Genomic DNA, 26,817 nt, shown 5'->3' with positions numbered 1-26,817 from the left:
TGGCTTCCTCCAACACCTTTGTTTTTCCGAATAGTAGTGAAACCGGACCAGAATAGATCAGGGGCCCCCCGCCCTAACCCGGCCCTAAGCACCCTATCAAATTTGAGCTCTGTAGTCATTTCTTCAGAGAATAGGAGGGTGATGATGTCTCTCACCGTTCGGATAATGTCTCTCTCCGTTTCCCCTTCCACTTCGGGTACCCCAAAAATTCTGAGGTTGTTCCTCCTTTCTCTGTTTTCAAAGTCGTCCATCTGCCTGGACCTCTCCTCATCCCTTTTCTCCAGGGCCGCTAGCCTCAGCCCTATATCCAACTCTAGGGACGCTGATGATGTTTGATTGGTCTCCACCTGCAACAGTCTATCCTCGACCTTGTCCACCCTTTGATCAATTTTCTCAAATTTCTGGGCAATGTCAGACCACATGTCCCTGATTTCCTGTAATATTGAGGCAAAACCTCTTTCCATGGGCGTGGTGGAGGGTCCCCGGGCCTCCGACTGGGCCATTCCATTGGTGGGGCTTGGGCTTCTCTTGCCGCTTGCCATCACCTGAAAGCGAAATTCCTGTAAGGTTTTCCGCCAGTTCATCTGGCCACCCCCTTCTGGATCAGCCAGTGGTTTCCTTCCTGGGGCTCTCAGTGGGGGGCCATGAAAAATTGGGGGGGGCAGGGCACACCCCCACCTAGCTGTAATATGCCGTTGCAGGGGGGGTCTTTATTGGGCGGGCACACGCCCCACCGTCCAAGTGGGGGCCTCTCACCTGGACCAGGGTCACCGCGGCCTGCTTAAGTTGTCGCTGGTCTGTCCAGTTGTATCTATGTGGGCAATTGGGTCCGTGGTCCCTGCCCCCCAATCCTCCGCTCTCTGATCTCCAGGAGGGGGGACCAAGGCCGTCCCCGGTTGGGCACATGCCCCACCAACGCCCGGCGGGGGCCTCGCACCGGGGGTCCGCACAGGACAGTTGATGCTTTCCTCGTGGGGGGGGGAGTGGCACGGGCCTGACTCATTTACCCCACCCGGAACCCTCCGCCTCCGTGACGGACAAAGTCTGGCTCCTTGCCTGGCCTGGGCCCCCCTTGCTGTGATGCAGGTCCTACTGCCTTGTTGGTGGCTTCCTGCCTGGCGATCCTCAAAGTGCCTCGGGGCTAGCTCCGAGGTGCGCTGGGTTTCTGCTCCTCTATGTATTTTCTCGCCGGGCTAGGCCTGCGGACTGCTGCTCCACGGAGCCTGGGGGGGGGCGAGGATCCGTTCCACAGCCCTGGGGGGGGAAGCCCCCTCGTCCCGCCATGGCCCCTGCTCTCGGGGCTGACCGTGCAGCAGGATCGGGGATCAATCGGGTGAGGCGGGGGGAGGGGGACTCCACACCGTGCCTGCGCGGCATCTGCGGGACTCCTCTCCACTCTCCCATGCCGTGGCTGCTGAGGCCCTGCGCGGGTACGTCCCGGGCAGACGTCACAGGTCCCGTTCTCGTGCTTCCCGGGGACCTCAACCTTCGCTTTTTCGCTTACTAGGTGCCTGGGGGTGTCGCCACACAGCGCCGTCGTGCTGGGTTTGCCTGGAGGGGCTCGGGGGGGCTAAATCCCCTTGTTCTGCCCGGCTTTAGCGGGAGCAGTATGATCAGGCAGCCATTGCCTGCGCACCCCCTGGTGGCCTCCAACAAAGCTTTTTTACTGAATTTCATATGTGTTTAGTAGCGCAACTTAACCATAACGTCCCGTTAACAACGTTTTTTTACTGAATTTCATAGGTTTTTAGTAGCGCAAGTTAACCATAAACTCCCTTTAACAAACTTTTTTCATTAGCACACAGACAATATACAAAGATGGAGTGTAAAAAGCAATTTCTCAGGGATGGCTTTACACAAAATGTTGCAAAGTAAGAATTCATGCTCGTTCACAGTGAAGGTCAGCTGCTTCCATTTTTTGCTCGCGGGCCGGAGTGGCCCACGACTCGCACTATAAGGTTCTATTGTTTTTTGACCTTGACAGACAGGGATCGTGCCAAAAGACTTCTTTTGAAGGAGGAGTGCAAAAACGTAAGAGACGATAAAGATGACATTTCTGAAACTAAACCTCTTTTATATATTATATCACTATGAGAAAGATCGTTGGCACAGACGGAGTCGTATTTAGGGACTGCATTACGCGTAGACAATGGAAAATGCCAATATAATGTAAGTAACCCTTTAGATTATTTTATACCGGAATATAATAACAATAGCGTGGCGTTAAAGGCCGGTTAAGTTGTACTTGTTCGTTCAATGTGGCATATTGTTTTGTACCACGCACTATCAAAGCCGAAGTGGTCCCCTGGCACTCAGACGGCTCTGAAAAAGTCAGAGGAGAGAGGGTGGGTTAGTGGGAATAAGTTAACATACTCCGTTGCACTATCCTCGCTAGCAAATAGTTTCACGCCCTAATAATAAAATGAATATTTTTAATGAAGATCGGCTCGTGAGACTAATTTATGTTTTTAAAACAGGTACATCCTTCCCTGCTGTTAATGCCACGATTTTCAGACCCCGGCTGACGGATTCTTCAACTGTCAGGTACTTCTAATGACCCTCACCATCTTATGGGACAATCGCCAAGTACCAATATGCCCTTACGCGGTACTAGAGGCTAGAAGCAACATACCAACCATTATGGTGGACTAATGCCTCGTTGTTTGAACAGCCTTCCGATTATCAGTGCAACCACAGTGCTTCTTTTATCATAAACCAACACCCTGTGTACCGCAAAGGAACAGTGCGTGACTCAAGATGAACTTTTGTGGATCGACAGCAAAGACAAATGCAAATCGCTGAATATTCTCTAAACATTTGATGTCAAATAAAAGTACTTTGCGAAATGTACAATCTTGCTGTTTGCTTTTAAATCACAGTTTCATATTCCGAATTGTGGCGCGCTGTGTTGTGAGATGATCTGTGTTGTTTTCCGGGTTCTGTATAAAGTCGCGTAGGACTGGAGACGACTGGGCGTGTTTGGCTACGCACCCTGTAACGTCATGGAGAGAGACGGGCAATATGAATGCTTTGATAATGTCAGGCTTGGGGTCGGGAGATATGATTTAGTGTCGCAAAAGCAGGTCAGCAAGTTCGATGGCGCAGGTGATAGGATTATCACATAATGTCGGCGCACAGCAGCCTGATTTATCGTTTGTTTAGTGGACAAAAAGTCGGGTAAGGGTCATAGGAAATTGTAATGTCAACGGACATAAGGAGGGTTCTTATAACACTTTCAACCTGACAACGAACAAAATGAACAGTGTTCTCAGACCACCCCCATTTTGTTTAATTGCAAACATTACCTCCACGTCCACTCTTCCTCGTCCCAGTACTTACTTCATGAGGCCCCTCCCTCCGACACAGGACCTTCTTCTATTTCTTTAAATTCCTATAACTCCTCCCCCACATCCACATCACTCAGTTTCATATTACCAAGCCGGAGCAAGGGACCTTCCCCGCAGAGAGGGTGAGGATGGTTGTCAGTACTGTGATGAGGAAGAGTAGGACAAGGAGTAATGAAGATTACCGGTAAGTAATCAGAGCATTTCAGGACACCGCCAGTGTTCTTAGAACACATTCAACTTGCCAGAGTACATTACGGACAGCGTCCTCAGGACACCCCCATTTTGTTATGTTGTTTAAACACCAACTTAACCATAACTACATGGATGCTACCGCGTCCATGTAATTACATGGCCATGGTAGTTATGAATAAGTTGCTGTTTCCATAGGAAGAGCAGTTTTTGGGCGGCTTATAACTTTCCCCCCCCCTGGACGAATCCTCATCAAACTTTGCAAAAAAAAGTATGTATATGGCACACTCTGAATTTTTTTGCAAAGTTTGGTGAGGATTCGTCCAGGGGGTGAAAAGTTATAGGGGGGGGTCCCAAAATTTCTTTTTTTCCCATAGAGTGAATGGGAATTTTTTTTCGCTCACGCCTACAGCCCAAACCGCTGGACGGATTTTCACCAAATTTGGACCAGGAGCAGCGGCTGGGTCCCGAAAGCGTGCTTTTGAAAATTTGGTGAAAATCCGTCCAGTAGTATTTTTTAAAATGACCAAAAAGTAGGTAAAATAAAATTAGTGATATCTGTGTTCGCTTCGCGGACACACTTCCCTGTTCGTTCCGCGGACAGGACAGGGATTGGGCAAGCGGGTTGTGTGATGTCTGCGGACATCTGACGTGCTCGCTCATTGGATGTGGTGAAAGCGTGCAGTGCGTCGTGGCTTCAGAGACGACCACCATCTTTCTTTCTCGAATGAGAGGCTTTAGGCTTTGTCAGGTCAGCAGGAGCGGGATCTGCCGCCTGTACAGTAAGTCCCCCACCCCTGCTCATGCCCTGTGTCTGCCCTATTCTGCCCCACCCCCGCTCATGCTCTGTGTCTCCTTGTTCCTCCAGCCCCCGCTCACGCCATCGGCACACGGTGGCCAGTGGAGGGCCGAGGAGCGGGATCTGCCGCCTGCACAGTTAGCTCATCCCCCGTGTCTCCCCTGTTCCCCCCCACACCCCGCTCATCCCAGTGTCTCCCCTGTTCCCCCACCCCCTGCTCATCCCCCGTGTCTCCCCTGTTCCCCCACCCCCCGCTCCTCCACCGTGTCTCCCCTGTTCCTTCCCACCCCCGCTCATCCCCCGTGTCTCCCCTGTTCCCCCCCACCCCTCTGATGTCTCTTCTCATCCCTGTGTCTCCTCTGTCCCCCCCACCCCCGCTCATCCCCCGTATCTCCCCTGTTCCCACCCCCCCCGCTCATGTCTCCGCTCATCCCCGTGTCTCCTCTGTTCCCCCCCCCGTTCATGCCATGTGTCTCCCCTGTCCCCCCCACCCCCTGCTCATGCCCCGTGTGTCTCTCCCCTTCCCCCACCCCCCGCTCATGCCCTGTGTGTCTCTCCCCTTCCCCTCCACCCCCCGCTCATGCCCCATGTGTCTCTCCCCTTCCCCCCACCCCCCGCTCATGCCCCGTGTGTCTCTCTCCTTCCCCTCCACCCCCCGCTCATGCCCCGTGTGTCTCCCCTTACCCCCCACCCCCCGCTCATGCCCCGTGTGTCTCTCCCCTCCCCCCATCCCCCGCTCATGCCCCGTGTGACTCTCCACTCCCCCCACACCCCTCTCATGCCCCATGTGTCTCTCACCTCCCCCCACCCCCCGCTCATGCCCCATGTGTCTCTCCCCTTCCCCCACCCCCGCTCATGCTCCGTGTGTCCCTCCCCTTCCCCCCACCCCCGCTCATGCCCCGTGTGTCTCTCCCCTTCCCCCACCCCCAGCTCATCCCCCGTGTGTCTCTCCCCTGTTCCCCTCACTCCCCGCTCATGCCCCGTGTGTCTCTCCCCTTCCCCCCCACCCCCGCGCATGCCCAGTGTGTCTCTCCGCCACCGACCCACCCCCCGCTCATGCCCCGTGTGTCTCTCCCCTTCCCCCATGCCTGCTCATGCCCCGTGTCTCCCCTGTTCCCCCCCACCCCCGCTCATGCCCTGTGTCTCCCTCCTTTCCCCCCACCCCCCGCTCATGTCCCGTGTCTCCCTCCTTTGCCACCCTCATCCCCCGCTCATGCCCCGTGTGTGCCCTGTTCCCCCCCACCCACCTCATGTCCCGTGTGTGCCCTGATTCCCACCACCCCCCGCTCATGCCCTGTGTCACCCCTGTTCCCCACCACCCCCTGCTGATGCTCCGTGTGTTCCTCCCATTCCCCCCACCCCCGCTCATGCCCCATGTGTGCCCTGTTTCCCCCCCACGCCCCGCTCATGCCCCGTGTCTCCCTTGTGTTCCCCCCACCCCCCGCTCATGCCCCGTGTCTCCCATCTTTCCCCCCACCCCCCGCTCATGCCTCCTGTCTCCCTTCTTCCCCCACCCCCTGCTCATGCCCCGTGTCTTCCTTCTTTCCCTCCACCCCCCGCTCATGCCCCATGTCTCCCTTCTTCCCCTCCACCCCCCGCTCATGCCCCGTGTCTTCTTTCTCCCCCACCCCCGCTCATGCCCTGTGTCTTCCTTCTTTCCCCCCACCCCCCGCCCATGCCCCGTTTCTCCCTTCTTCCACCCACCCTCTGCTCATGCCCCGTGTCTTCCTTCTTTCCCTCCACCCCCCGCTCATGCCCCATGTCTCGCTTCCTCCCCTCCACCCCCCGCTCATGCCCCGTGTCTTCCTTCTCCCCCCACCCCCGCTCATGCCCTGTGTCTTCCTTCTTTCCCCCACCCCCCGCTCATGCCCCGTGTCTCCCTTAATCCCCCACCCGTGCTCATGCCCCATCTCTTCCTTCTTCCCCACCCCCGCTCATGCCCCGTGTCTCCCTTCTTCCCCCCACCCCCGCTCATGCCCTGTGTCTTCCTTCTTCCGCCACCCCGCTCATGCCCTGTGTCTTCCTTCTTCCCCCCCACCCCCTGCTCATGCCCCATGCCCCCCTTCTTCTCCCCACCCCTGCTCATGCCCCGTGTCTTCCTTCTTCCCCCCACGCCCCGCTCATGCCCCGTGTCTCCCTTCTTCCCTCCCCACCCCCGCTCATGCCCCATGTCTCCCTACTTTCCCGCTCATGCCCCGTGTCGCCCTTCTTTCCACCCCCCACCCCCTGCTCATGCCCCGTATCTTCCCTCTTTCCCCCACCCCCTGCTCATGCCCCGTATCTTCCCTCTTTCCCCCACCTCCTGCTCATGCCCCGTGTCTCCCTTCTTTCCCTTCTTTCCACCCCCTGCTCATGCCCCATGTCTCCCTTCTTTCCCCCCACCCCCGCTCATGCCCCGTGTCTCACTTCTTCCCCTCCCCCCGCTCATGCCCCGTGTCTCCCTTCTTTCCACCCCCACCCTCTGCTCATGCCCCATGTCTCCCTTCTTTCCCCCCAACCCCCGCTCATGCCCTGTGTCTCCCTTCTTTCCCCCCACCCCCCACTCATGCCCGTGTCTTCCTTTTCCCCACCCCCACTAATGCCCCGTGTCTCCCTCGTGTTACCCCCCACTCATGCCCCGTGTCTCTCTCCTGGTCTTTCCAACCCCCCGCCGACGCCCTGTTGTGTTCTCTTTATACACCCCGCCTTCCCTTTCGATGGTGTCCATCTTGGTAAAAGATTTTCCTTCCTACACCGGGACGCCTGCCTGCGGCGTCCCGGTTTGGGAAGAAAAATCTTTTTTTTACCACCCCGGGTTCCCACTTTGAGAACCTAAGATGCTAGTGCTCTTCCTCCATTGAAAAGGACGTTATGGTTACGTTGCACTAATAAAAAAACTATGAATTTCATAGGTTTTTAGTAGCGCAAGTTAACCAAAACGTCCCTTTAACAAAGTTTTTTTACTGAATATCATAGGTTTTTAGTAGCGCAACTTAACCATAACGTCCCTTTAACAAAGTTTTTTTACTGAATTTCATAGGTTTTTAGTAGCGAAACTTAACCATAATGTCCCTTTTACAAAGTTTTTTCACTGAATTTCATAGGTTTTTAGTAGCGCAACTTAACCATAACGTCCCTTTAACAAAGTTTTTTTACTGAATTTCATAGGTTTTTAGTAGCGCAACTTAACCATAACGTCCCTTTAACACATTTTTGTTACTGAATATATATATATGTATTACATGGCCACAATAGTGGCCATGTAGTTATGGTTAAGTTGCTGTTTCCATAGGAAGAGCACTTTTTGGGCGGCTTATAACTTCGCTCTCCCTGAACGAATCCTCACCAAACTTTGCAAAAAAAGTATTTGGGTCACTCTGAATTTTGCAAAGTTTGGTGAGGATTCGTCCAGGGGGGGGCAAAGTTATAAGGGGGGGTCCCAAATCTTTTTTTTTTCCATAGACATAATGGGGAAACAACTTTGCTCATGCCTACAGCCCAAACCGCTGGACGGATTTACACCAAATGTGCGCAGGAGCGGCGGCTTGATCCAGAAAGCGTGCTTTGCTTTATTTGGTGTAAATCCGTCCAGTAGTTTTTTTCAAAAATGACAAAAATGTAAGTGAAAAAGATTAGTGATATCTGTGTTCGCTTCGCGGACACACTTCCCTGTTCGCTCCGCGGACAGGACGGTGATTGGGCAAGCAGCTTGCGTGATGTCCGCGGACATCTGACGTGCTCTCTCATTGGATGCTTGAAAGCATGCAGTGCGTCTGGCTTTAGAGACACCAGCCATCTTTGTTCCTCGCATGAGAGGCTTTATATCCTGCCTGCACAGTAAGACCACCACCCCCACTCATGCCCATGTCTGTCTCCTGTTCCTCCCATCCCCGCTCATGACCGTGTGTCTTTCTCCCTCCCGCCCACCCCCCGCTCATGTCCGTGTGTCTTTCGACCTCCCGCCCACCCCCCGCTCATGCCCCGCTCGTCTCTGACACCCGCCCACCCCCGCTCATGCCCAGTGTGTCTCTCCCACCCCCCGTGTGTCTCTCCCACCCCCGCTCATGTCCGTGTCTCTCCCCACCCGCAGCCCACCCCCGCTCATGCCCTGTGTGTCGCTCTCCCCTTCCCCCCCGCTCATGCCCCGTGTGTCTCTCTCCCTCCCCCCACCCCCGCTCATGCCCCGTGTGTCTCTCCCCCTCCCGCCCACCCCCCGCTCATGCGGGGGTGTGTCCTCCCCTCCCGCCCACCCCCCACTCATGTCCCGTGTGTCTCTTCCCCTCCCGCCCACCCCCGCTCATGCCCTGTGTGTCTCTCCGTCTCCCACCCACCCATGCCCCGTGTGTCTCTCTCCCTACCCCCACCCCCGCTCTTGCCCCGTGTGTCTTTCCCCCTCCCGCCCATCCCCGCTCTTGCCCCCTCCCGCCCACCCCCGCTCTTGCCCCGTGTCTCTTTCCCCCTCCCGCCCACCCCTGCTCTTGCCCCGTGTCTCTTTCCCCCTTCCGCCCACCCCCGCTCTTGCACCGTGGCTCTTTCCTCCTCCCGCCCACCCCCGCTCTTGCCCTGTGTCTCTTTCCCCCTCCCGCCCACCCCCGCTACTCCCCCGCTCTTGCCCCGAGTCTCTTTCCCCTCCCGCCCACCCCACTCTTGCCCCATGTCTCTTCCCCCTCCCGACCACCCCCGCTCTTGCCCTGTGTCTCTTTCCCCCCTCCCGCCCAGCCCCGCTCTTGCCCGTGTCTCTTTCCTGCTCCCACCCACCCCCGCTCTTGCCCCATGTCTCTTTCCCCCTCCTGCCCACCCCCGCTCTTGCCCCATGTCTCTTTCCCCCTCCCGCCCACCCCCGCTCTTGCCCCATGTCTCTTTCCCCCTCCCGCCCACCCCAGCTCTTGCCCATGTCTCTTTCCCCCTCCCGCCCACCACTGCTCTTATCCCATGTCTCTTTCCCCCTCCCGCCCACCCCCGCTCTTGCCCTGTGTCTCTTTCCAAATCCCGCCCACCCCTGCTCTTGCCTCGTGTCTTCCCCCTCCCACCCACCCCCGCTCTTGCCCCGTGTCTTTCCCCCTCCCGCCCACCCCCGCTCATGCCCCGTGTGTCTCTCCCCATCCCGCCCACCCCCCGCTCATGTCCCGTGTGTCTCTCCCCCTCCCCCCCACCCCCTGCTCATGCCCCGTGTGTCCCTCCCCCTCCCCCCCACCCCCCGCTCATGCCCCGTGTGTCTCTCCCCCTCCCCCCACCCCCCGCTCATGCCCCGTGTGTCTCTCTCCCCTTCCCCTATACCCTGCTCATGCGCCGTGTGTCTCTCTCCCTCCCCCCACCCCCGCTCATGCCCCGTGTGTCTCTCGTCCTCCCCCCACCCCTGCTCATGCCCTGTGTGTCTCTCTCCCTCCTGCCCACCCCCCACTCATGCCCTGTGTGTCTCTCTCCCTCCCCGCAGCCCCGCTCATGCCCCGTGTGTCTCTCTCCCGTTCCCCCATCCCCCGCTCATGTCCCGTGTCTGTCTTTTGTTCCCCCCGCTCATGCCCCATGTCTGTCTCCTGTTCTCCCCACCCCCCGCTCATGCCCCGTATCTGTCTCCTGTTCCCCTCATGTGCTGTGTCTGTCTCCTGTTGCCCCCCACGCCCCCGCTCATGCCCCGTGTCTGTTTCTGTTCTCCCCACTCCCTGCTTATGCCCCGTGTTTCCCTTCTTCCCCCCCCACCCCCCGCTCATGCCCCGTGTCTGCACTGTTGGAACAGGGCAGACACGGGGCATGAGCGGGGGTGGGGGCCCTACCTTGCCCTACCCCGTTCATGCCCCGTGTCTCTCCTGTTCACCCCGCTCATGCTCCATGTCTGTCTCCCTCCTTTTCCCCCCGCTCATGGTTCGTGTCTCCCCTGTTCACCCCCATCCCCTGCTCATGACCCGTGTCTGTCTCCTGTTCCCCTCACCCGCTCATGCCCCGTGTCTGTCTCCTGTTCCCCCATCCGCTCATGCCCCGTGTCTCTCTCTTGTTGCCCCCTACCCCCGCTCATGCCCCGTGTCTTCCTCTTGTACCCCTCTCCTATGATGCCCCTTGTTGACCTCTTGTTCCCCCCACTCCCTGCTTATGCTCCGTGTCTCCCCCGCCCTCCGCTCATGCCCCGTGTCTCTCAAGTTCACCCCCACCACCGCTCATGCTCCGTGTATGTCTCCCTCCTTTTCCCCGCTCATGTCCCGTGTCTCCCCTGTTCACCCCCACCCCCGCTCATGCCCCGTGTCTCCCTTCTTCCCCCCAACCCCACTCATGCCCCATGTTTCCCTTCTTTCCCGCTCATGCCCCGTGTCTTCCTTCTTTCCCGCTCATGCCCTGTGTCTCCCTTCTTTCCACCCCCTGCTCATGCCCCCGTGTCTCTCCTGGTCTTCCCGACCCCCCGCCGATGGCCTGTTGTGTTCTCTTTATACACCCTGCCTTCCCTTTCCCTGGTGTCCATCTTGGTAAAAGATTTTCCTTCCTACACCGGGACGCCTGCCTGCGGCATCCCGGTTTGAGAAGAAACATCTTTTTTTTACCACCCCGGGTTCCCACTTTGAGAACCTAGGATGCTAGTGGTCTTCCTCCATTGAAAAGGACGTTATGGTTACGTTGCACTAATAAAAAAACTATGAAATTCAGTAAAAAAAAATGTGTTAAAGTGACTTTATGGTTAAGTTGCACTAATAAAAACCTATGAAATTCAGTAAAAGAACTTTGTTAAAGGGACGTTATGGTTAAGTTGCGCTACTAAAAACCCATGAAATTCAGTAAAAAAACATTGTCAAAGTGACGTTATGGTTAAGTTGCGCTACTAAAAACCTATGAAATTCAGTAAAAAAGCTTTGTTAAAGGGACGTTATGGTTCAAAGTAAAAACGAAAAACCCCTGAAATTCGGCAGTTATGGTAAAATAAGCAACCATAACTCGCGCCACCGTGCGCTGCTAAGACTAACACCCAGGACATCAAAGATGACATCACAAATGTCATTGATGACATCACATGTGCATTTACTTTTCATAAAAATTCTGCACAAGGGATTCTTATAATGCTGACCAAAAACTGTCAAGGATCATTGGGATAAATATCATGAGCTAACTAGTGCATTAAGCAATGCATTGATATAAATAGCATTCTATTATGAAGTTCTATCCAGTATACTAAGCTACTCATGCAGAAACATAGGCAGTGTGTGCAGCATACATGATGAAGGTGCCATATTCATAATCTTGCCATGTTGAATAGTGAAATGATAACTGCTTTCTTATTAGAGTTTTGCGTACTGTGAAACATGTAATAAGTAGATAATAAACCCACTTAATACACAATTATTACAGACAAAACACAGAGACAACAACACATACAAATATTAGTATATACAGGGACAGTGAAGTAAACAAAAAAGAAGAAGTATTAGCAGAAAGAGTTCATAACCTAACTGATAGTCTTTATGCAGAGAAACTATTGCTCTGTTTCAAAGCTGCTACTTACCATATGTATGTGTATCACATGATGTGACTGCACCCAAAGGAAAGGAGAGTGAGTATAATGTATACAAATATGAGCATATACAGGGAAGGTAGAGTAATAAAAATAAAACTATGAGAAAGTGCTGATAACCCTAATGATTATCTTCATGCACAGAAAGGATTGTTCTCTTTGAAGCCTGTGTCTTCCGCTATGTATATGTTTCATATGATTTGACTTGACCCTAAGTCTACAAATATAGTACCTTTTCAATTTTTACTTCCTGACTGTTACTGAAGAAAACTATGTGGCTTAGATATGTCAGTAAAGGACAAAAAGGGAGAGCCAGCCTTGTGATGTCATCAGTGATGTCATCAATGACATTTGTGATGTCATCTTTGATGTCCTGGGTGTTAGTGTAAGCAGTGCACGGTGGCACGAGTTATGGTTGCTTATCTTACCATAACTGCCGAATTTCAGGGGTTTTTCGTATTTACTTTGAACCATAAGGTCCCTTTAACAAAGTTTTTTTACTGAATTCCATAGGTTTTTAGTAGCGCAACTTAACCATAACGTCCCTTTAACAAAGTTTTTTTACTGAATATATATATATATATATGTATATATATATATATACATATATACCAGTGAAAAAACTTTGTTAAAGGGATGTTATGGTTCCAAGTAAAACCGAAAAACCCTTGAAATTCGCCAGTTATGGTAAGCTAAGCAACCATAACTCGCGCCACCACTGTGCACTGCTAAGACTAACACCCAGGACATCAAAGATGACATCACAAATGTCATTGATGACATCACTGATGACATCACATGTCTGGCTCACTATTTTTTCTTTTGCTGACATATCTTGGCCACATGGTTTTCTTCAGTAACAGTCAGAAACTAAGAATTTTATTTTATTTGTAGACATATCCTTCTAGTAGGTTCTTACAGTAATTCCCTTAGAGTACAGTCACATCATATGAAACATATACATATGGGAAAACACAAGCTTGAAAGACAGCAATCCTTTTTGTGCATAAAGATAATCAATAGACTTATGATCATTTTCTGATAGTTCTGTTGTTTTTTTATGGCTGTACTTTCCCTGTATATGGTCATATTTGTATACATTGTACTCCCACTACTTTCCTTAGGGTCCAATCACATCAAGTGATACATATACATAGGGTAAATAGCAGCTTTGAAACAGAGCAATCATTTTTTTGAATGAAACTAATCAGTTAAGTTATGAATTGTTTCTGCTACTACTTGTGCTTTTTTGCTAACTTCACTTTCAGTGTATATACCCATATTGGTATGTGTTCTTGTGTCTTTGTGTTTTGTCTATAGTAATGCAATTATGTAACACATGGGTTTTATTAGCTACTTATTACATATTTCACAGTACACATAAATCTATTAAGAAAACAATTATCATTTCATTATTCAACATATTAACATTACGAATATCATACCTTCATCTTGTACGCTGCACACAATGTTATGTTTCTGTATGAGTAGCTTAGTATACTAGATAGAACCCCATAATAGGATGCTATTTGTATCAATTCATCGTCCATGCACTTATTAGGGTATATTTCTTGCAATGATTCTTGACACTTTTTTCGCAACATAATAAGAATCCCTTCTACACATATTTCATGAGAAGTACATACACATGTGATGTCATCAGTGATGTCATCAATGACATTTGTGATGTCATCTTTGATGTCCTGGGTGTTAGTCTTAGCAGTGCACGGTGGTGGCGCGAGTTATGGTTGCTTATCTTACCATAACTGGCGAATTTCAAGAGTTTTTCGGTTTTACTTGGAACCATAACGTCCCTTTAACAAAGTTTTTTCACTGAATTTCATAGGTTTTTAGTAGCGCAACTTATCCATAATGTCCCTTTAACAACGTTTTTTTCACTGAATTTCATAGGTTTTTAGTAGCGCAACTTAACCATAATGTCCCTTTAACAACGTTTTTTTCACTGAATTTCATAGGTTTTTAGTAGCGCAACTTAACCATAACGTCCCTTTAACAACGTTTTTTCACTGAATTTCATAGTTTTTTAGTAGCACAACTTAACAATAATGACTTTGACTTTATATACATGTCATATGGAACTGACTAGATCTCTTCTTATGAACTTGATGTCCGCAAACTTATTTAATGTTCGCGGACATGTTCGGAGACAGTACCACTACCTAAAAACTGTGGGGGGGGGGTGGGGTATGTTTGATTGTTATATCATAATATAGGAACATTTAACAAATTCAAAAAGCAGCACACAAACACATTATATATAGTAATACATAAGAAATGTAACCCATATATGTAACACACTAACCATTCATTTAAATACAATATTTTCTGAAATGGAATATACCACAAGAAGATAAATTGGCTTCCAACATAATTACCTCACAGACACAACAGAACTGAGAACAAGATCAGACCCACTGAATACATAGGACTTATCTTACCAGAAACATTTAACATATATATTATTTTTTTTGTACAGAGCATACCAGAATAGAAAAAACTTCAGAAAACCCTGTTATGGATAACAGTCTTCACAATATAGAAGAAAAAAATGGATGTATTGTTGGCTAATTTTAATAATTTAAAAACTTTTGTAGAAAATCATTTCAAACCAAAAACCTCGTACCATTGCCCCACATGTACTTGTCCCTCCTCACCATATCCCAGGCAATTATCCCCAAACCCTCTCCATAATCCAAAACGTTTTGATGAGATTTCCATCCCTTCTTCACGTAATACCAGTCATGTTGAAACCCCAAATTCTCCTGTTTTTTTTTCTGTTTCTGCCTCACCTTCTCTGTCATAAATTATTAATATATGTTAAATAAAGTTTAATTTTTATATTGTATTGTGAATAGTTTCTGTTTTTTTTTTAAAACAATAAAATTGTCCGCGGACAGTGCGAGTGTTCTGAAATGTTCGTACATAAACGAAAATGGAGGTGTCCTGAAGAACATCACACCTGTTCGTACTGTTCGCTGGCAAGTTGAAACTCTTCTAAGAACACACGTGGTGTCCTGAAATGTTCGTAAAGAAACAAAAATTAAAGTGTTCTAAAGAACACTATATCTGTCCGTAATGTTCGCTATCAACTTAAAACTGTCCTAAGAACACAATTGGTGTCCTGAAATGTTTGTAAATAAACGAAAATGATGTGCCCTGAACAACAGTACAACTGTTTGTAGTGTTCGCTAGCAACATGAAACTGTATTAAGAACACACGCAGTGTCCTGAATTGTTCGTAAACAAACACAAATTAAAGTGTCCTAAAGAACACTATACCTGTCCGGTACTGTTCGCTAGCAAGTTCAAACTGTTCCAAGAACGCTATTTGTGTCCTGAAATGTTCGTTCGTAAACAAAAATGGAGGTGTCCTCAAGAACACTATACCTGTTTGTAGTGTTCGCTACCCAATTGAAACTGTTCTAAGAACACAATTGGTGTCCTGAAATGTTCGTACATAAACAAAATTACAAGTGTCCTGAAGAACACTATATCTGTCCTTACTGTTCGCTACCAAGTTTAAACTGTTCTAAGAACACACGCGGTGTCCTGAAATGTTCGTTTCACGTGTGACGCACTTTTAATTACTTCAGAACCCGAACAGTGTCCGTAGGACATCAATGCGCATGCGCTAACCAATCTCCGTGCACTTGGTGTCCTGCGGACAGGCGCTTCCTTCGCGGACTAGTTCGCAAACGGATCATATGACCGCGCCCACGCTCATCGTGTGTCCTGAAAGTGGACACTGTTCGTGTCCCCGAACAATTTAAAAGTACATTTTCAGTTAATTCATAATATTTTTCAATAAAATCTCACCATGGCACAAGTCCCACATAGCAATCTTGAGTTTCTATATACCTTTTGAAACTTTGCGATCCTTTTTTTGTGTTCGATCTGTCCGCGGACAGTGCGCAATGCCGCGTACTGCGCTCAAGCACCCCTATAAAAGACCACGCCCAAGAGCTTATTCCCATTGTGTTTCTGGCTATTCTTCAGAACACAGTGATTTTTGCAGCCACCTGCAGACTACACCATCATCGACATGGCATCCTTGGCTGCTGAACTGCCACTTGGTGCTGCACCTGCTTCAGCACCACCCCCACCCCCTCCACCACCACCACCTCCCCAAGGGCCTGAAGAGGGGAACAGGAGTGAGGATGCAGAGGAGGAAGAAGAGGATGATGAGAATGAGGTAGAGGAAATCCCTACTACCCGCACTAGGCGTGAGTCTTGGGTGTGGCGGTTATTTACCATTCATGGGAATGGTCCTAAGGCTCGTGCGAACCCTGTTACCTGCAATGAGTGCAAAATGATACTTAGTCGCGGGAATCATGGTAAGTACAGCTTTGGGACCACTACTATGAAGCGACACCTGAGGTCATTTCACTCTGGGGCTATTCGCAGGGTTGTACCTTGCGAAGAACGTAGCAGGTTGATTTCCTCTACTTCATCCTCTGTTTCTGATCCTGTCACCACAAGGACCACCTCTGTGGGACAGCGTCTTTCTCAAGCTGCCTCACAGGCCATACAGAATGCTGATGACCCTTACCTTTCGAGGGTCACAGTTGTATGTATGTACTGTGACACAGTACTCTGCAGGGGGGAGTGACTTCGGAGTGCTTTTGAGACTATCGTCTCAGAGCACGAGAAGACTTGCTCACTACCCAAATAAAAACCACTCTACATCTTCCTCTCTCAGCTTGCCCTTTCTTATCCCTGTGGTTGGTGTCCCCCCCTTTACCCTCCTTTACCCTCCTCTCCTAGTGTGTCGTGTCTGAAAAACCAAAAAAAATACAAAATTACAAAAATCAAAAAAAAATAAGGCTCTTTTCAGAGCCGCCTTTACCAGTTAAAAAATAGAAGTGAAAATAAATGAAGCAGGGCTCTTTGTATTTTTTAGAAGTCCGCGGACAGTTCGCGAACATTAAAAAAATTGGGTTACTACTCCATCACAAACAGAGCCTTTGGGTGGTGTTTGTAAGTCAAAAATTGTAAATGCTTAACATCTACTTCAAAATCGTTGTTGTAATTCCAAAAAAGATCGCAGTGCATTTTGTACATTTCTCAGAAAAATCTGATTGCCAGCATAAGTAAGATGGACTCCATCTCTGCGAAAAATGTATGTACTACAAAACATAATATTTTCATTGTGAAAAGAAGACATGCCAAAATCTCTTAGAAAGCCACAAACAGCTTTATTAACATTGTGCCTTGCTTTTTCCATTTGTGGACCAAATGAAGAAGAACAAAGCCACATTTGTCTCTGCGCAATCCGTGAAAATATCACTTGAGAATTAGGAAACATGTCCATAACCTTCCTAAGTCCTTCTTTCATAACAAATTGCAAAAAAATTCCAGTCACATGTCCTAAACTGTTCCCTCCACAATGAATTACAATTATGTCTGGATGTTGCTCTGTCTCCAAAGTAGCACAGAGAGGTAGCAAGTCCAACCACTTCATTCCACGTACTCCATGCCAGTGTACTTCCACATGTGGGAATCCAAGATCTACAGCTACTCCACAGCTTTCTGCATGCACCTTCAACCAATGTATCCACGAATCTCCTAAAATCCAAACAATCTGTTTTCTGAAACACACAGCCATAGCTATCTTTTGTTCTCTCAGCAAAAAGAGTATCTGAGAAAATCTCTCCTGGCACAACAGACCCACCAAACTTTCCTGACCAATCCCTTTCAGTGCTTATTCTCATTTGCATGACTTCTGAACCCAAAAATCCCCGGATGTAACTCCTGATGTCCGCGAACTACCGCCATGTCCGCGGACATATCGTAACATGAACAGCCCTTCTGCCATTTCCACTAAACTCTCTCTGCCATTCCCTCATTGGATGTACCTCAAAAATCACATGACCATGCACCAATCACATTCAAGACCTCTACATCTAACTGCATCATCATAGATCAGCACTGCAAATGTACACTGAAGCTCTCTGAGTACAAGTGTCATATCATTGGCAAGCAGCATTTACCAGAAATACTGTACAAGTCTTCAAGATTTCTACTTGCATTTCCATATGCATGAACACAAACTTCAGGTATGCATATTTTCTGTATAGTAGATGAACACATTTTCAAACAGACTTTTACCTTGCAATATCTGTAAAATGAATTTACTGTACTTTTTTCAATTTCCTAAAATCAACTATCACTTATAAACCTTTATACTTTTTACTTTCTTTATACACACTCACTCAAATCATGTTAAACTAACATTTTTTAAATGAAATATATAGACTACATATTTTCAAACAAAATTGCATGCAAACACAATCTATGTTTAAACCTTTATAAAAATACTTATACAATTTCATATTTTTTGTTTTTATTTATTTACTTACTTAATTACTTTAAATTAGACATGACATTGAGGCTCTATTACCTAGAACAGTTTACTTACAGAAATAGTGGTATTCACTAATATATTATAAATTTCACAAGACATAGTAAAGATATTTTTTTTTTGCTACAGTTAGTCATTCAATACAATTTGTTCATTAAGAACATATCATATGTACTGAACTGATGCAATGTATCTTATGTAAATAAATTAGTTTAATGGTTTTACAGAAGGCACTGAGGATTTCAATTAAAAAAATCAATATCTAAATTAAAAACAGTGCTATATACAAACAAAGTTACTAATTTGAAGCTTTTACAATTGCACTGAAGACCAGTTTCCTGAAAAGAAGCAGCCGAATTCGAAGAAGAAAGAAAAACTAAGAAGTTACCTGTTAATTTTAAAAAAAAGAAAGTAAAATATCACCATAATATGTGTATTATTAATCAAATATACTATAACATTAATACGAGCTATTTTGGTTTCTAAAAATAGAGATTTTGTACCATTTTGTCCAAAAATTTCCATGTCTTAAACAGCGATTTACAGCCAGAATGGCCCACAAATTTCTATTTTTGGACACACAAATTACCCAACTGAACCACTACAATTTTCATATTATAGAACAAACAACTGTTTTAATTGTATACATTAGATTTACTATTTGTACTTTTCCACACCACTAGCTTACTTTTCTTTTGTCATCTGAACCCCAGTTTATTAACACATAAATTCAAGAATACCTATCCCTACTAGTTTTAGTTCCCAATGCACAATCACACACCATTACATACATCTTTATCATCTTACTCAAACACTCATGCACACAGCACACATACATTCCAGAACACCCCAACCCATATCTTCTTTATTTTTTTCAACAGACCCTAAAGAATGCCTACCAAAAGTCAAGTCCCTAGAAAGCAACGCAAAAGTAGAGCAAATGAAAATAAAGGTGTCCAACATAAGCATCCATCTCTAGCAGAATTTGTAAAAAAAGTTTAAACAAAACAGCTAATACAATCATTTAGTGAAACACAAGAAGTTTCAAGTACAACTTTGCTTCCTCTATCAAAATGTAAAACAAACCAAAAAACAACAGAAAATCAGCTATCAGTACAGATAAAACTACTTCTTCAAATTTTAATATAGTGCAAAGTAAGCATACCAAGAAAAGTATTTTAGCCAAAATATACCGTCACAAAGTCCTTCAAAATCTTATAAAAACAGGAGAGAAATCAGGTTCAAAGCTTAAAATCTATCGTAGGAAATTAATCTTAGAAGCATTGATGGACAGTGCAATTCTTCTCAAAAGAAATGTATTTATTTTACTGTTAAACAAAATGAAACCACTAACAAAACTAATAACTAAATTACAAAAAAGACTTCTCAAAAAAGCGAAATGTCAACAGAAAGAACTTCTTAAGTATCTGCGGAGGTGAATGGAATCACACTACGAGCACAGAACCATATTTTAATGAAGAAGCGTACAAACAAAAGCAAACAAATACAATTGCCATAAATAGCAGTGGTCGAGGTTATGAAAAAGTGAATAATACCATAAAGGAACAAGAAGTACTCCTTACAAAAATATGCCTTGAAAACTTAGAATTACCCCTCCATTCAACTGAATCAGAACGTCTAGTGTACAAATGGCCATGCACGTCAATGTGTAACATTCCCAAACAATGTTTCAAATCTTTACGCCAATTCCTCAATAAATATGTAAAAAGCAAAGACAAAATCAAAATTAAATTACTGCAAAATATAGATACCTGTTCAGTGCGCAAGTACACAGGACTACAAGGACATTCATTGGCCTGCATTACAGGACCTACTTGTAAAACCACTTTCCATGATATCAAAAGGATATCAACACATCATTCAACTATAAGAAATCTAGTCTATAAACTGTACTATGCTAAAAGTCCTGCTTTAGCACTAGCAAAGTTAAATAACATCCTTCTACATGGTACAGCAAAGACGTACTTGAAGAAATTCACTATATCCAGAAAAAATATTTTGGAAGTGAAAGCCATTTACAGAATGAAATAGCTTTAAACCAACTAAGCAACAATTCTACACATGGCAACCTTTTGCTAAACACATACAAAAAAGAAAGACTAACATTTAAAAGTACATCAGCTGAAGTACCAAACGATGTATGTGTATGTTGCCGTAGAGATTTTTTATAAAAGTAACACAAAAACTGTGGACCTATCATACAACATAGAAGACAATGAAGATTCTAAATGGTTTGAATTAGCTCTCTACCTTGTAGCAGAAAACAAATATGAAATAACTGAGCCCTTAATACTTTACAGTTATTGCACTACAAAACTTGACAACAACCAAACTCCTTCACGTTCTATCACAAATAATTTGGAATTATACCCAGTACCAAAACCTCTACAACAACTTAATTTATATGAGAGCCTCATAATTCAAACAGTAAACCCATTTCAAGCAATAATACGCCTTCAACCAAAAACAGCAAAATTACCTCCCTCTGAATTGGTAAAAGGCATTCATGGAAAAGTAGTTTATTTACCATTACATCTAAAAGAAAATGTGCATACTCTAGGAGTGCAACGTCCAATGCAGCAATCTTTAATTATATTAGTAAATGGAGTACCTACAAAAAACAAAAAAATATGGCAACAGCTGGTAGATTTATATAAAGTTAGACAAGCCTTCCCATATCTTAAATAGAATAATGAATATTACAAAGAAATTAATATTGAAGAAAACTTGAAAGATACAACTGAAATAATTCAAGAAGCACAAGGAGCTGGTCAATTTGAGCTACTAGATCCTGCTACAATATCAAATACTTTAGACCATTATACAATTCATCCTTTGCACTGTAATGTCACCGTACACGATGTACTAGAAACTTACCAAATATGTCAAACAAAAGGATCGCCAATCAGTATATGGGAAAAAAGTATAGAAGCACGTGCTTTTCCTCTACTCTTTCCTTCTGGCAAAGGAGGAAGGTATGATGATAGACCTATTCAAATATCAGCTTCAGAATACCGCTCATTACGGATTTATTCTGAAGATCCCAGATTTAGACAAAATGTGGAATACATATTCCACCTACTCTTTGAAAGTGAACTAGCAACTTTATGTTACGGAGTTGCACACATATTAAAATCAGGATCACACTTTCAAAATATGACAGCTACACAATTATTTGAGAAAGTGCAACAAAAGGATGAGGTTTTACAATCAAATATTACAAATCTATTAGCAAATATGCGTGGTACTAAAGAGTACTGGTTTCAACGTCATGGAGATGTACGTTGTATGATCAGAAACCTTGGCCCACCCACTTGGTTTGTTACATTAAGTTGTGCAGAATATGCATGGGAAGATTTACATGATTTCCTACGCATATCAAATAAAAACAAAACAAACATAGATATTCTAACACCTGGAGAACTTTGTTCTTTGGATCCTGTTAATGTTTCAAGATATTTTCACCATTGTTTCATTGCTATGCTACATTTTATTTGTAATAAAACTGTTCCTCCCCTTGGAGAAGTGCAACACTTCTTTTGGAGAAAAGAATACCAAGCCAGAGGAGCACCACATATCCACATGCTTTTATGGATTAAAGATGCTCCTAAATTTGGTCAAGACAGTGATGCCATTGTTTTACAGTTTATTGAAAAATATGTCACTTGTGAAATTCCATCAGAAGCCACAAATAGTGATCTTCGTGCACACATTTTACAATTTCAAAGGCACAAATGTGGAAAATATTGTCGTTGCAAATACAAAAACAAAGGCAAATACTACACCAAATGCCGATTTGGTTTCCCTAGACCAGTTACAAATACAGATCAAGTAAACAACCTCATGTCTTCAGTTAGACATAGTGTTAAAGGTAAGTCACCTAAAAATACATATTACATAAAAAGAAAAGAAGAAGAAAAATATATCAATGATTATAATGCAATCATTGCCCACTTATGGAATGCAAACATAGATGTGCAGTACATTACAGACAATTCTACTGCAGTTGCACGATATGCCACAGCATACTTAACTAAAGCAGAAAAGACAGAGCTCCAAGACCTCTGGAATGACCTGTCATCAGATAAAACAGTATCTCAGAAATTATACAGCTTGGGCATAAAAATGCTCACCCATAGAGAATGTGGATCTTATGAAGCAGCTGATCGTTTAACTGGTACTTCATTGTATGGTAAATCTGAAAATATAGTATGGCTAAGTCTTGGTCCAGCTAAATCTAGAAAAAGAGTTCTAAAGTCATATGAAGATATAGAAACAATAGCCAAACATGATCCCAACAGCCAAGACATTTTAAAAAACAATTTATTGGAAACATACTACCCAAACAGAAGTAATACTTTGGAAAACATGTGTCTATACCAAATAGCCCAAAACTACACATACAAAAATAATATGAAACCTGATGAAAAAAAAGGTAAATATAGAGTGACAGACTGTGAATTCAGCTTAGTTAAACTCACAAAACCAAATTTAATTAATCATATCAAATTCTCATAGAAGACTCCTCATCATAAAGAAGTATATTACATGTCCCTACTACAACTCTTCAGACCATGGAGAAAAGAAGAAGAATTACTAGATAACTATGACTCATATGAGGATGCTTTCAAAGCAAATGAAAGCACTATAACTGATGTAAACTTTACACAGTACAAAACAATGTTGCACAATGAACATCAACATGAAGACGAACTCCAAGCCCAACTAGATAAGGATACTCCTGACAGTAGACAACCTTCTGTAACAGGAAGCCAAGAACCACTGGGAGAACCACTAATAACAAATGAGGCAGAATTAGATATGATAGAAGTAGAAAACACCATGTGTCAGTATGATGATAAGGAAGACTTAACTATACTACAATCAAAACTAAACAATGAGCAAAGTAGCATTTTTCAAGAAGTAACAAAACAAATTGCACATGGTGTAAAACATGAAAATAAAGAATGTTCCTGCCATAATTATAAACCTATACTACTGTACGTCAGTGGTGAAGCTGGTTCTGGCAAAACATTCCTAATGAAAATCATTAGTAAGTTCCTTCAACAATTGACAAACAACAAACTGTCAGCTGTTGTCACTGCCCCCACAGGTTTAGCTGCCTACAACATAGGTGGTGTTACATTACAACAATTACTACTATTACCAGTAGAACACCAGAACAAATTAGACTATTACAAACTTTCTGCAGAAGCTGCAATGGAATTACGCAGAGTATTGAAACAAATACAAATTCTACTAATAGATGAAGTGAGTATGGTCTCCAACCTGATGTTAGCTTTGATACACCTCAGATTACAAGAAGTACTCAAAAGAGACTATGAAGAGCTCTTTGCAGGAAAACACATTATTGTTTTTGGAGATCTGCTTCAATTAACACCAGTAAAAGGTGAACCTATTTTTAAAACATTAAGGCACAAACTCTGCCGTAAAACTGTTGGCAGCATTGGAAATGTCAACCTTTGGCAACATTTCCAATACAGAGAATTAACAGAAAACTTTCGCCAATCTGCAGATCTAACTTATGCCAACATTTTAAAAAGTTTGAGAGTTGGTATACTTTCTAAAGAAGCAGAAGCAACATTGAAAACCCGGCACATTAATGCACTTTATGGCGATAATGCATGTGCTACAGATGTTATGGAACAATTAGCCTACAAAAATGTCAATGGCCTTAAAGCCAACTCTTGCAAGCTGTCTCAAATTCAATGAAATAATGTTAAGTAAAGAAATGCAACCAATAATGGAAATTAGCGCCACAGACAAACTAGATGTACATGGTATGACACTACCCATGTGTGACCAAGGCACAACAAGACTAAATAATTTAGAAAAATCAATCTCAAACACAGCAGGCTTAGAAAAGATGTTAAAATTATCCTTAAATTGCAGAGTAATGCTTAAATGTAACCTTGACGTGGACCAAGGACTAGTTAATGGAGCACTGGGTACAGTTGTTGGCTTTCAAACATACCCACGTGACAACAAAATTCAGTTTATCAATATACTCTTTGAAAAACTTTCAGAAGTAAAACGGATAGGACGCTCAACAGCTATGTATGTACGCAGAGAACAATTTTCTCTAACTCTTGCATACACAGTCACGATTCATAAATCACAAGGTCTTACCCTAGACAAAGCAATGATAGATATTGGTAACACAGTCTTTAAAGAAGGCATGAGCTACGTAGCACTATCACGCTTACGTACACTTGACGGTCTATTTCTAATCAACTTTGATGCAAGTAAAGTAAACACTGATATTCCTTGCATTTTAGAATATAATAGACTTCGCTCAATATACACTCCCCATCTAAACACATATTCTGTCCAATTGAGGAGGGGGTCGTAGCAAGCCCCATCAGACGGAGGAATCCGGACTGGGTGACCTGTCCCAGCAGGCTGACATGGCCAACGAGCCATTCGAGATGACGTGCAGTCTCCTCATGAAAGGACTGCAGGTCACCTCGCATGGCCCATTGACGCAATGCCACACCAGTCAGGACAGGCTCAACCCGGACCCGGATAGCCACGTCCGCAGGCAGAGGAAGGCCAGTTGACGTGAGGCATCCCTGCTGGTGCAAGATGATGCAGGGACAGGATCAGGGACAGGATTGCACACAGGCACCTCCGCGGCGGCCTGTGCTGCCTCCTGTCCCTGGTCCTGCACTGCACCACTAGCACCAGTGGGATCCTCACCTCCAGACCCCGTCTCTGGTGCTTGCACGGCATCCTCCTCCACCAAACCCCCCACCAACCTGGATGACTCTGTGCCATCTTCCCCTGTTGGGCCCTGTGGGGTCCCAGCTGCCCCTTCTGCTGCCGAGGGGTCCAACTCCAACCTCCGCCTCTTGGACCTCCCCCCGGCAGCTGTGGCCTGGGATGCGGCACCGGACTCCTCACTCCCCGAAGAGATGACAACATGGGAGGGGAGCCGGGCCTTGCGTCTCCGGCTGGCGGTGGGATCCCCGCCGCTGTGCTCCACAGCACCTTCTCCGCCCTCTTCATCAGTTGACGCTGCAGACAGGGAGAAACAAAACACTGGCATCAGGGCACTGTACAATGGACATATACCCACATGACAGTTGTACATGAGTGGCATTGGCAAACCTCAGACATGTCATCACAATCCCCAACACACATGTCATTTCAACTCACACACATGAGCCATACCACAGCCATATCGCAACTGCCAGCACCATCCATACACATATAACAGCATGAGCAGCCAAAGGTGAGCCAGACATCACATGCAACACAGGAAGTGCACCACACATGTACACACACCACCACACTTGCATGCATGTATACACCTCTGCCAAGTGTCGCAGTGTTCAGACAGGCATCCATGTCACATCTGCCAATCAGGCTTCCACATACCGCTGTCACATGCATCCATGTTGCATCACTGTTGCACCCTTGTCAAATACACACACATGCACATGTACACAGTGCTGATACATGCAGCCGAAAACAACATACATGCGTGACATCACGGACATGTCTACTTACATACACATTCATCTAAACATGTGTGCCCACACAACTGCATTTGGCATGCAAGCCTACACACACAAGCACCATCCATCTCTCACACATTCCAGCCCTCGCATGTGTTAGCCCCACGGCCCTGTAAACCCCCACCCATACTCGACCCCATACAAACAGATGTGCAACCTGCACACTACTGAAAAATCACCACACGCACTGCTCACAATCAGGATGCATGTACACTTACTGCTCGACTCCAGACGGGTCTGCCTCTCAAGGACCTGGACGTGGAGCGCTGGGGATATGCGTTCCAGGACCCTCATCTGTTCTTCCGACAAGTGGCCCCGGCGCCCTTTGGCATCCGCTGCCTTCAAGAGGCGCCGGGCCTTGTTCAGGGTCCTGGACCTGAAGTCCTCCCAGCGCTTCTTGACATGTTGTAAGTCGTGGTCTGCCACCCCCTCCGCGTTGATGGCAGTCACGATGTCAGTCCAGATCCGAGTCCGTCCTTCCTTGTCGGCGCGGGAACTTCTGAAGAGGGCATCATACTGCCCCAGGACTTGCTCCACCAGGACACCAACTTCGGTGGCACTGAAGCTGGTGCCCCTCTGCCTCTCTGGCCGGGGGTTGTCAGTGGTCTCAGATGGTGTTTGCCCCGACATGACAACCCCAGAGGCAGAAGTGAGTGGGCAACTGGGTCCTGGGGCTGGGCTGTGGAGCGATGGAATCCCAGTCGGGAGTCTTCAGTTCCAGCAGGGGTGGTCACAGCAACAGCACCCCTGGCTGATGTGCAGGCAGCAAATGGCAGGGCACGTGGGCAGCAGGCAGTCAGGCAGCAGCAGATGGCAGGTGGGAGCGTGCTCGGGGCTCCGGGGGACAGTAGTTTGGCCTTCTGGGCAGGAGCGTGGTCTTACGTGTGCTTACGCGTGGCCAGCTTGATACGGAGTGATTTGGCACGTGAAAAATCTGCACGTCAGCGTGTAATTCGAGGAAAGGCCCGTAGCGCGTAAGCGCGTCTGCACGCATACGCATTTTCATTGGACAGAAGGCCCCTCAAGCGCAAGCGCCGTTGTGACGTGACGCATACAGATTTGCATGGGCA

Source organism: Ambystoma mexicanum, chromosome 5q (genome assembly GCF_040938575.1).
Source record: "Ambystoma mexicanum isolate Mex_15411 chromosome 5q, UKY_AmexF1_1, whole genome shotgun sequence".
Classification (NCBI taxonomy): domain Eukaryota; kingdom Metazoa; phylum Chordata; class Amphibia; order Caudata; family Ambystomatidae; genus Ambystoma; species Ambystoma mexicanum.
Note: the sequence above shows the minus strand (reverse complement) of the source record.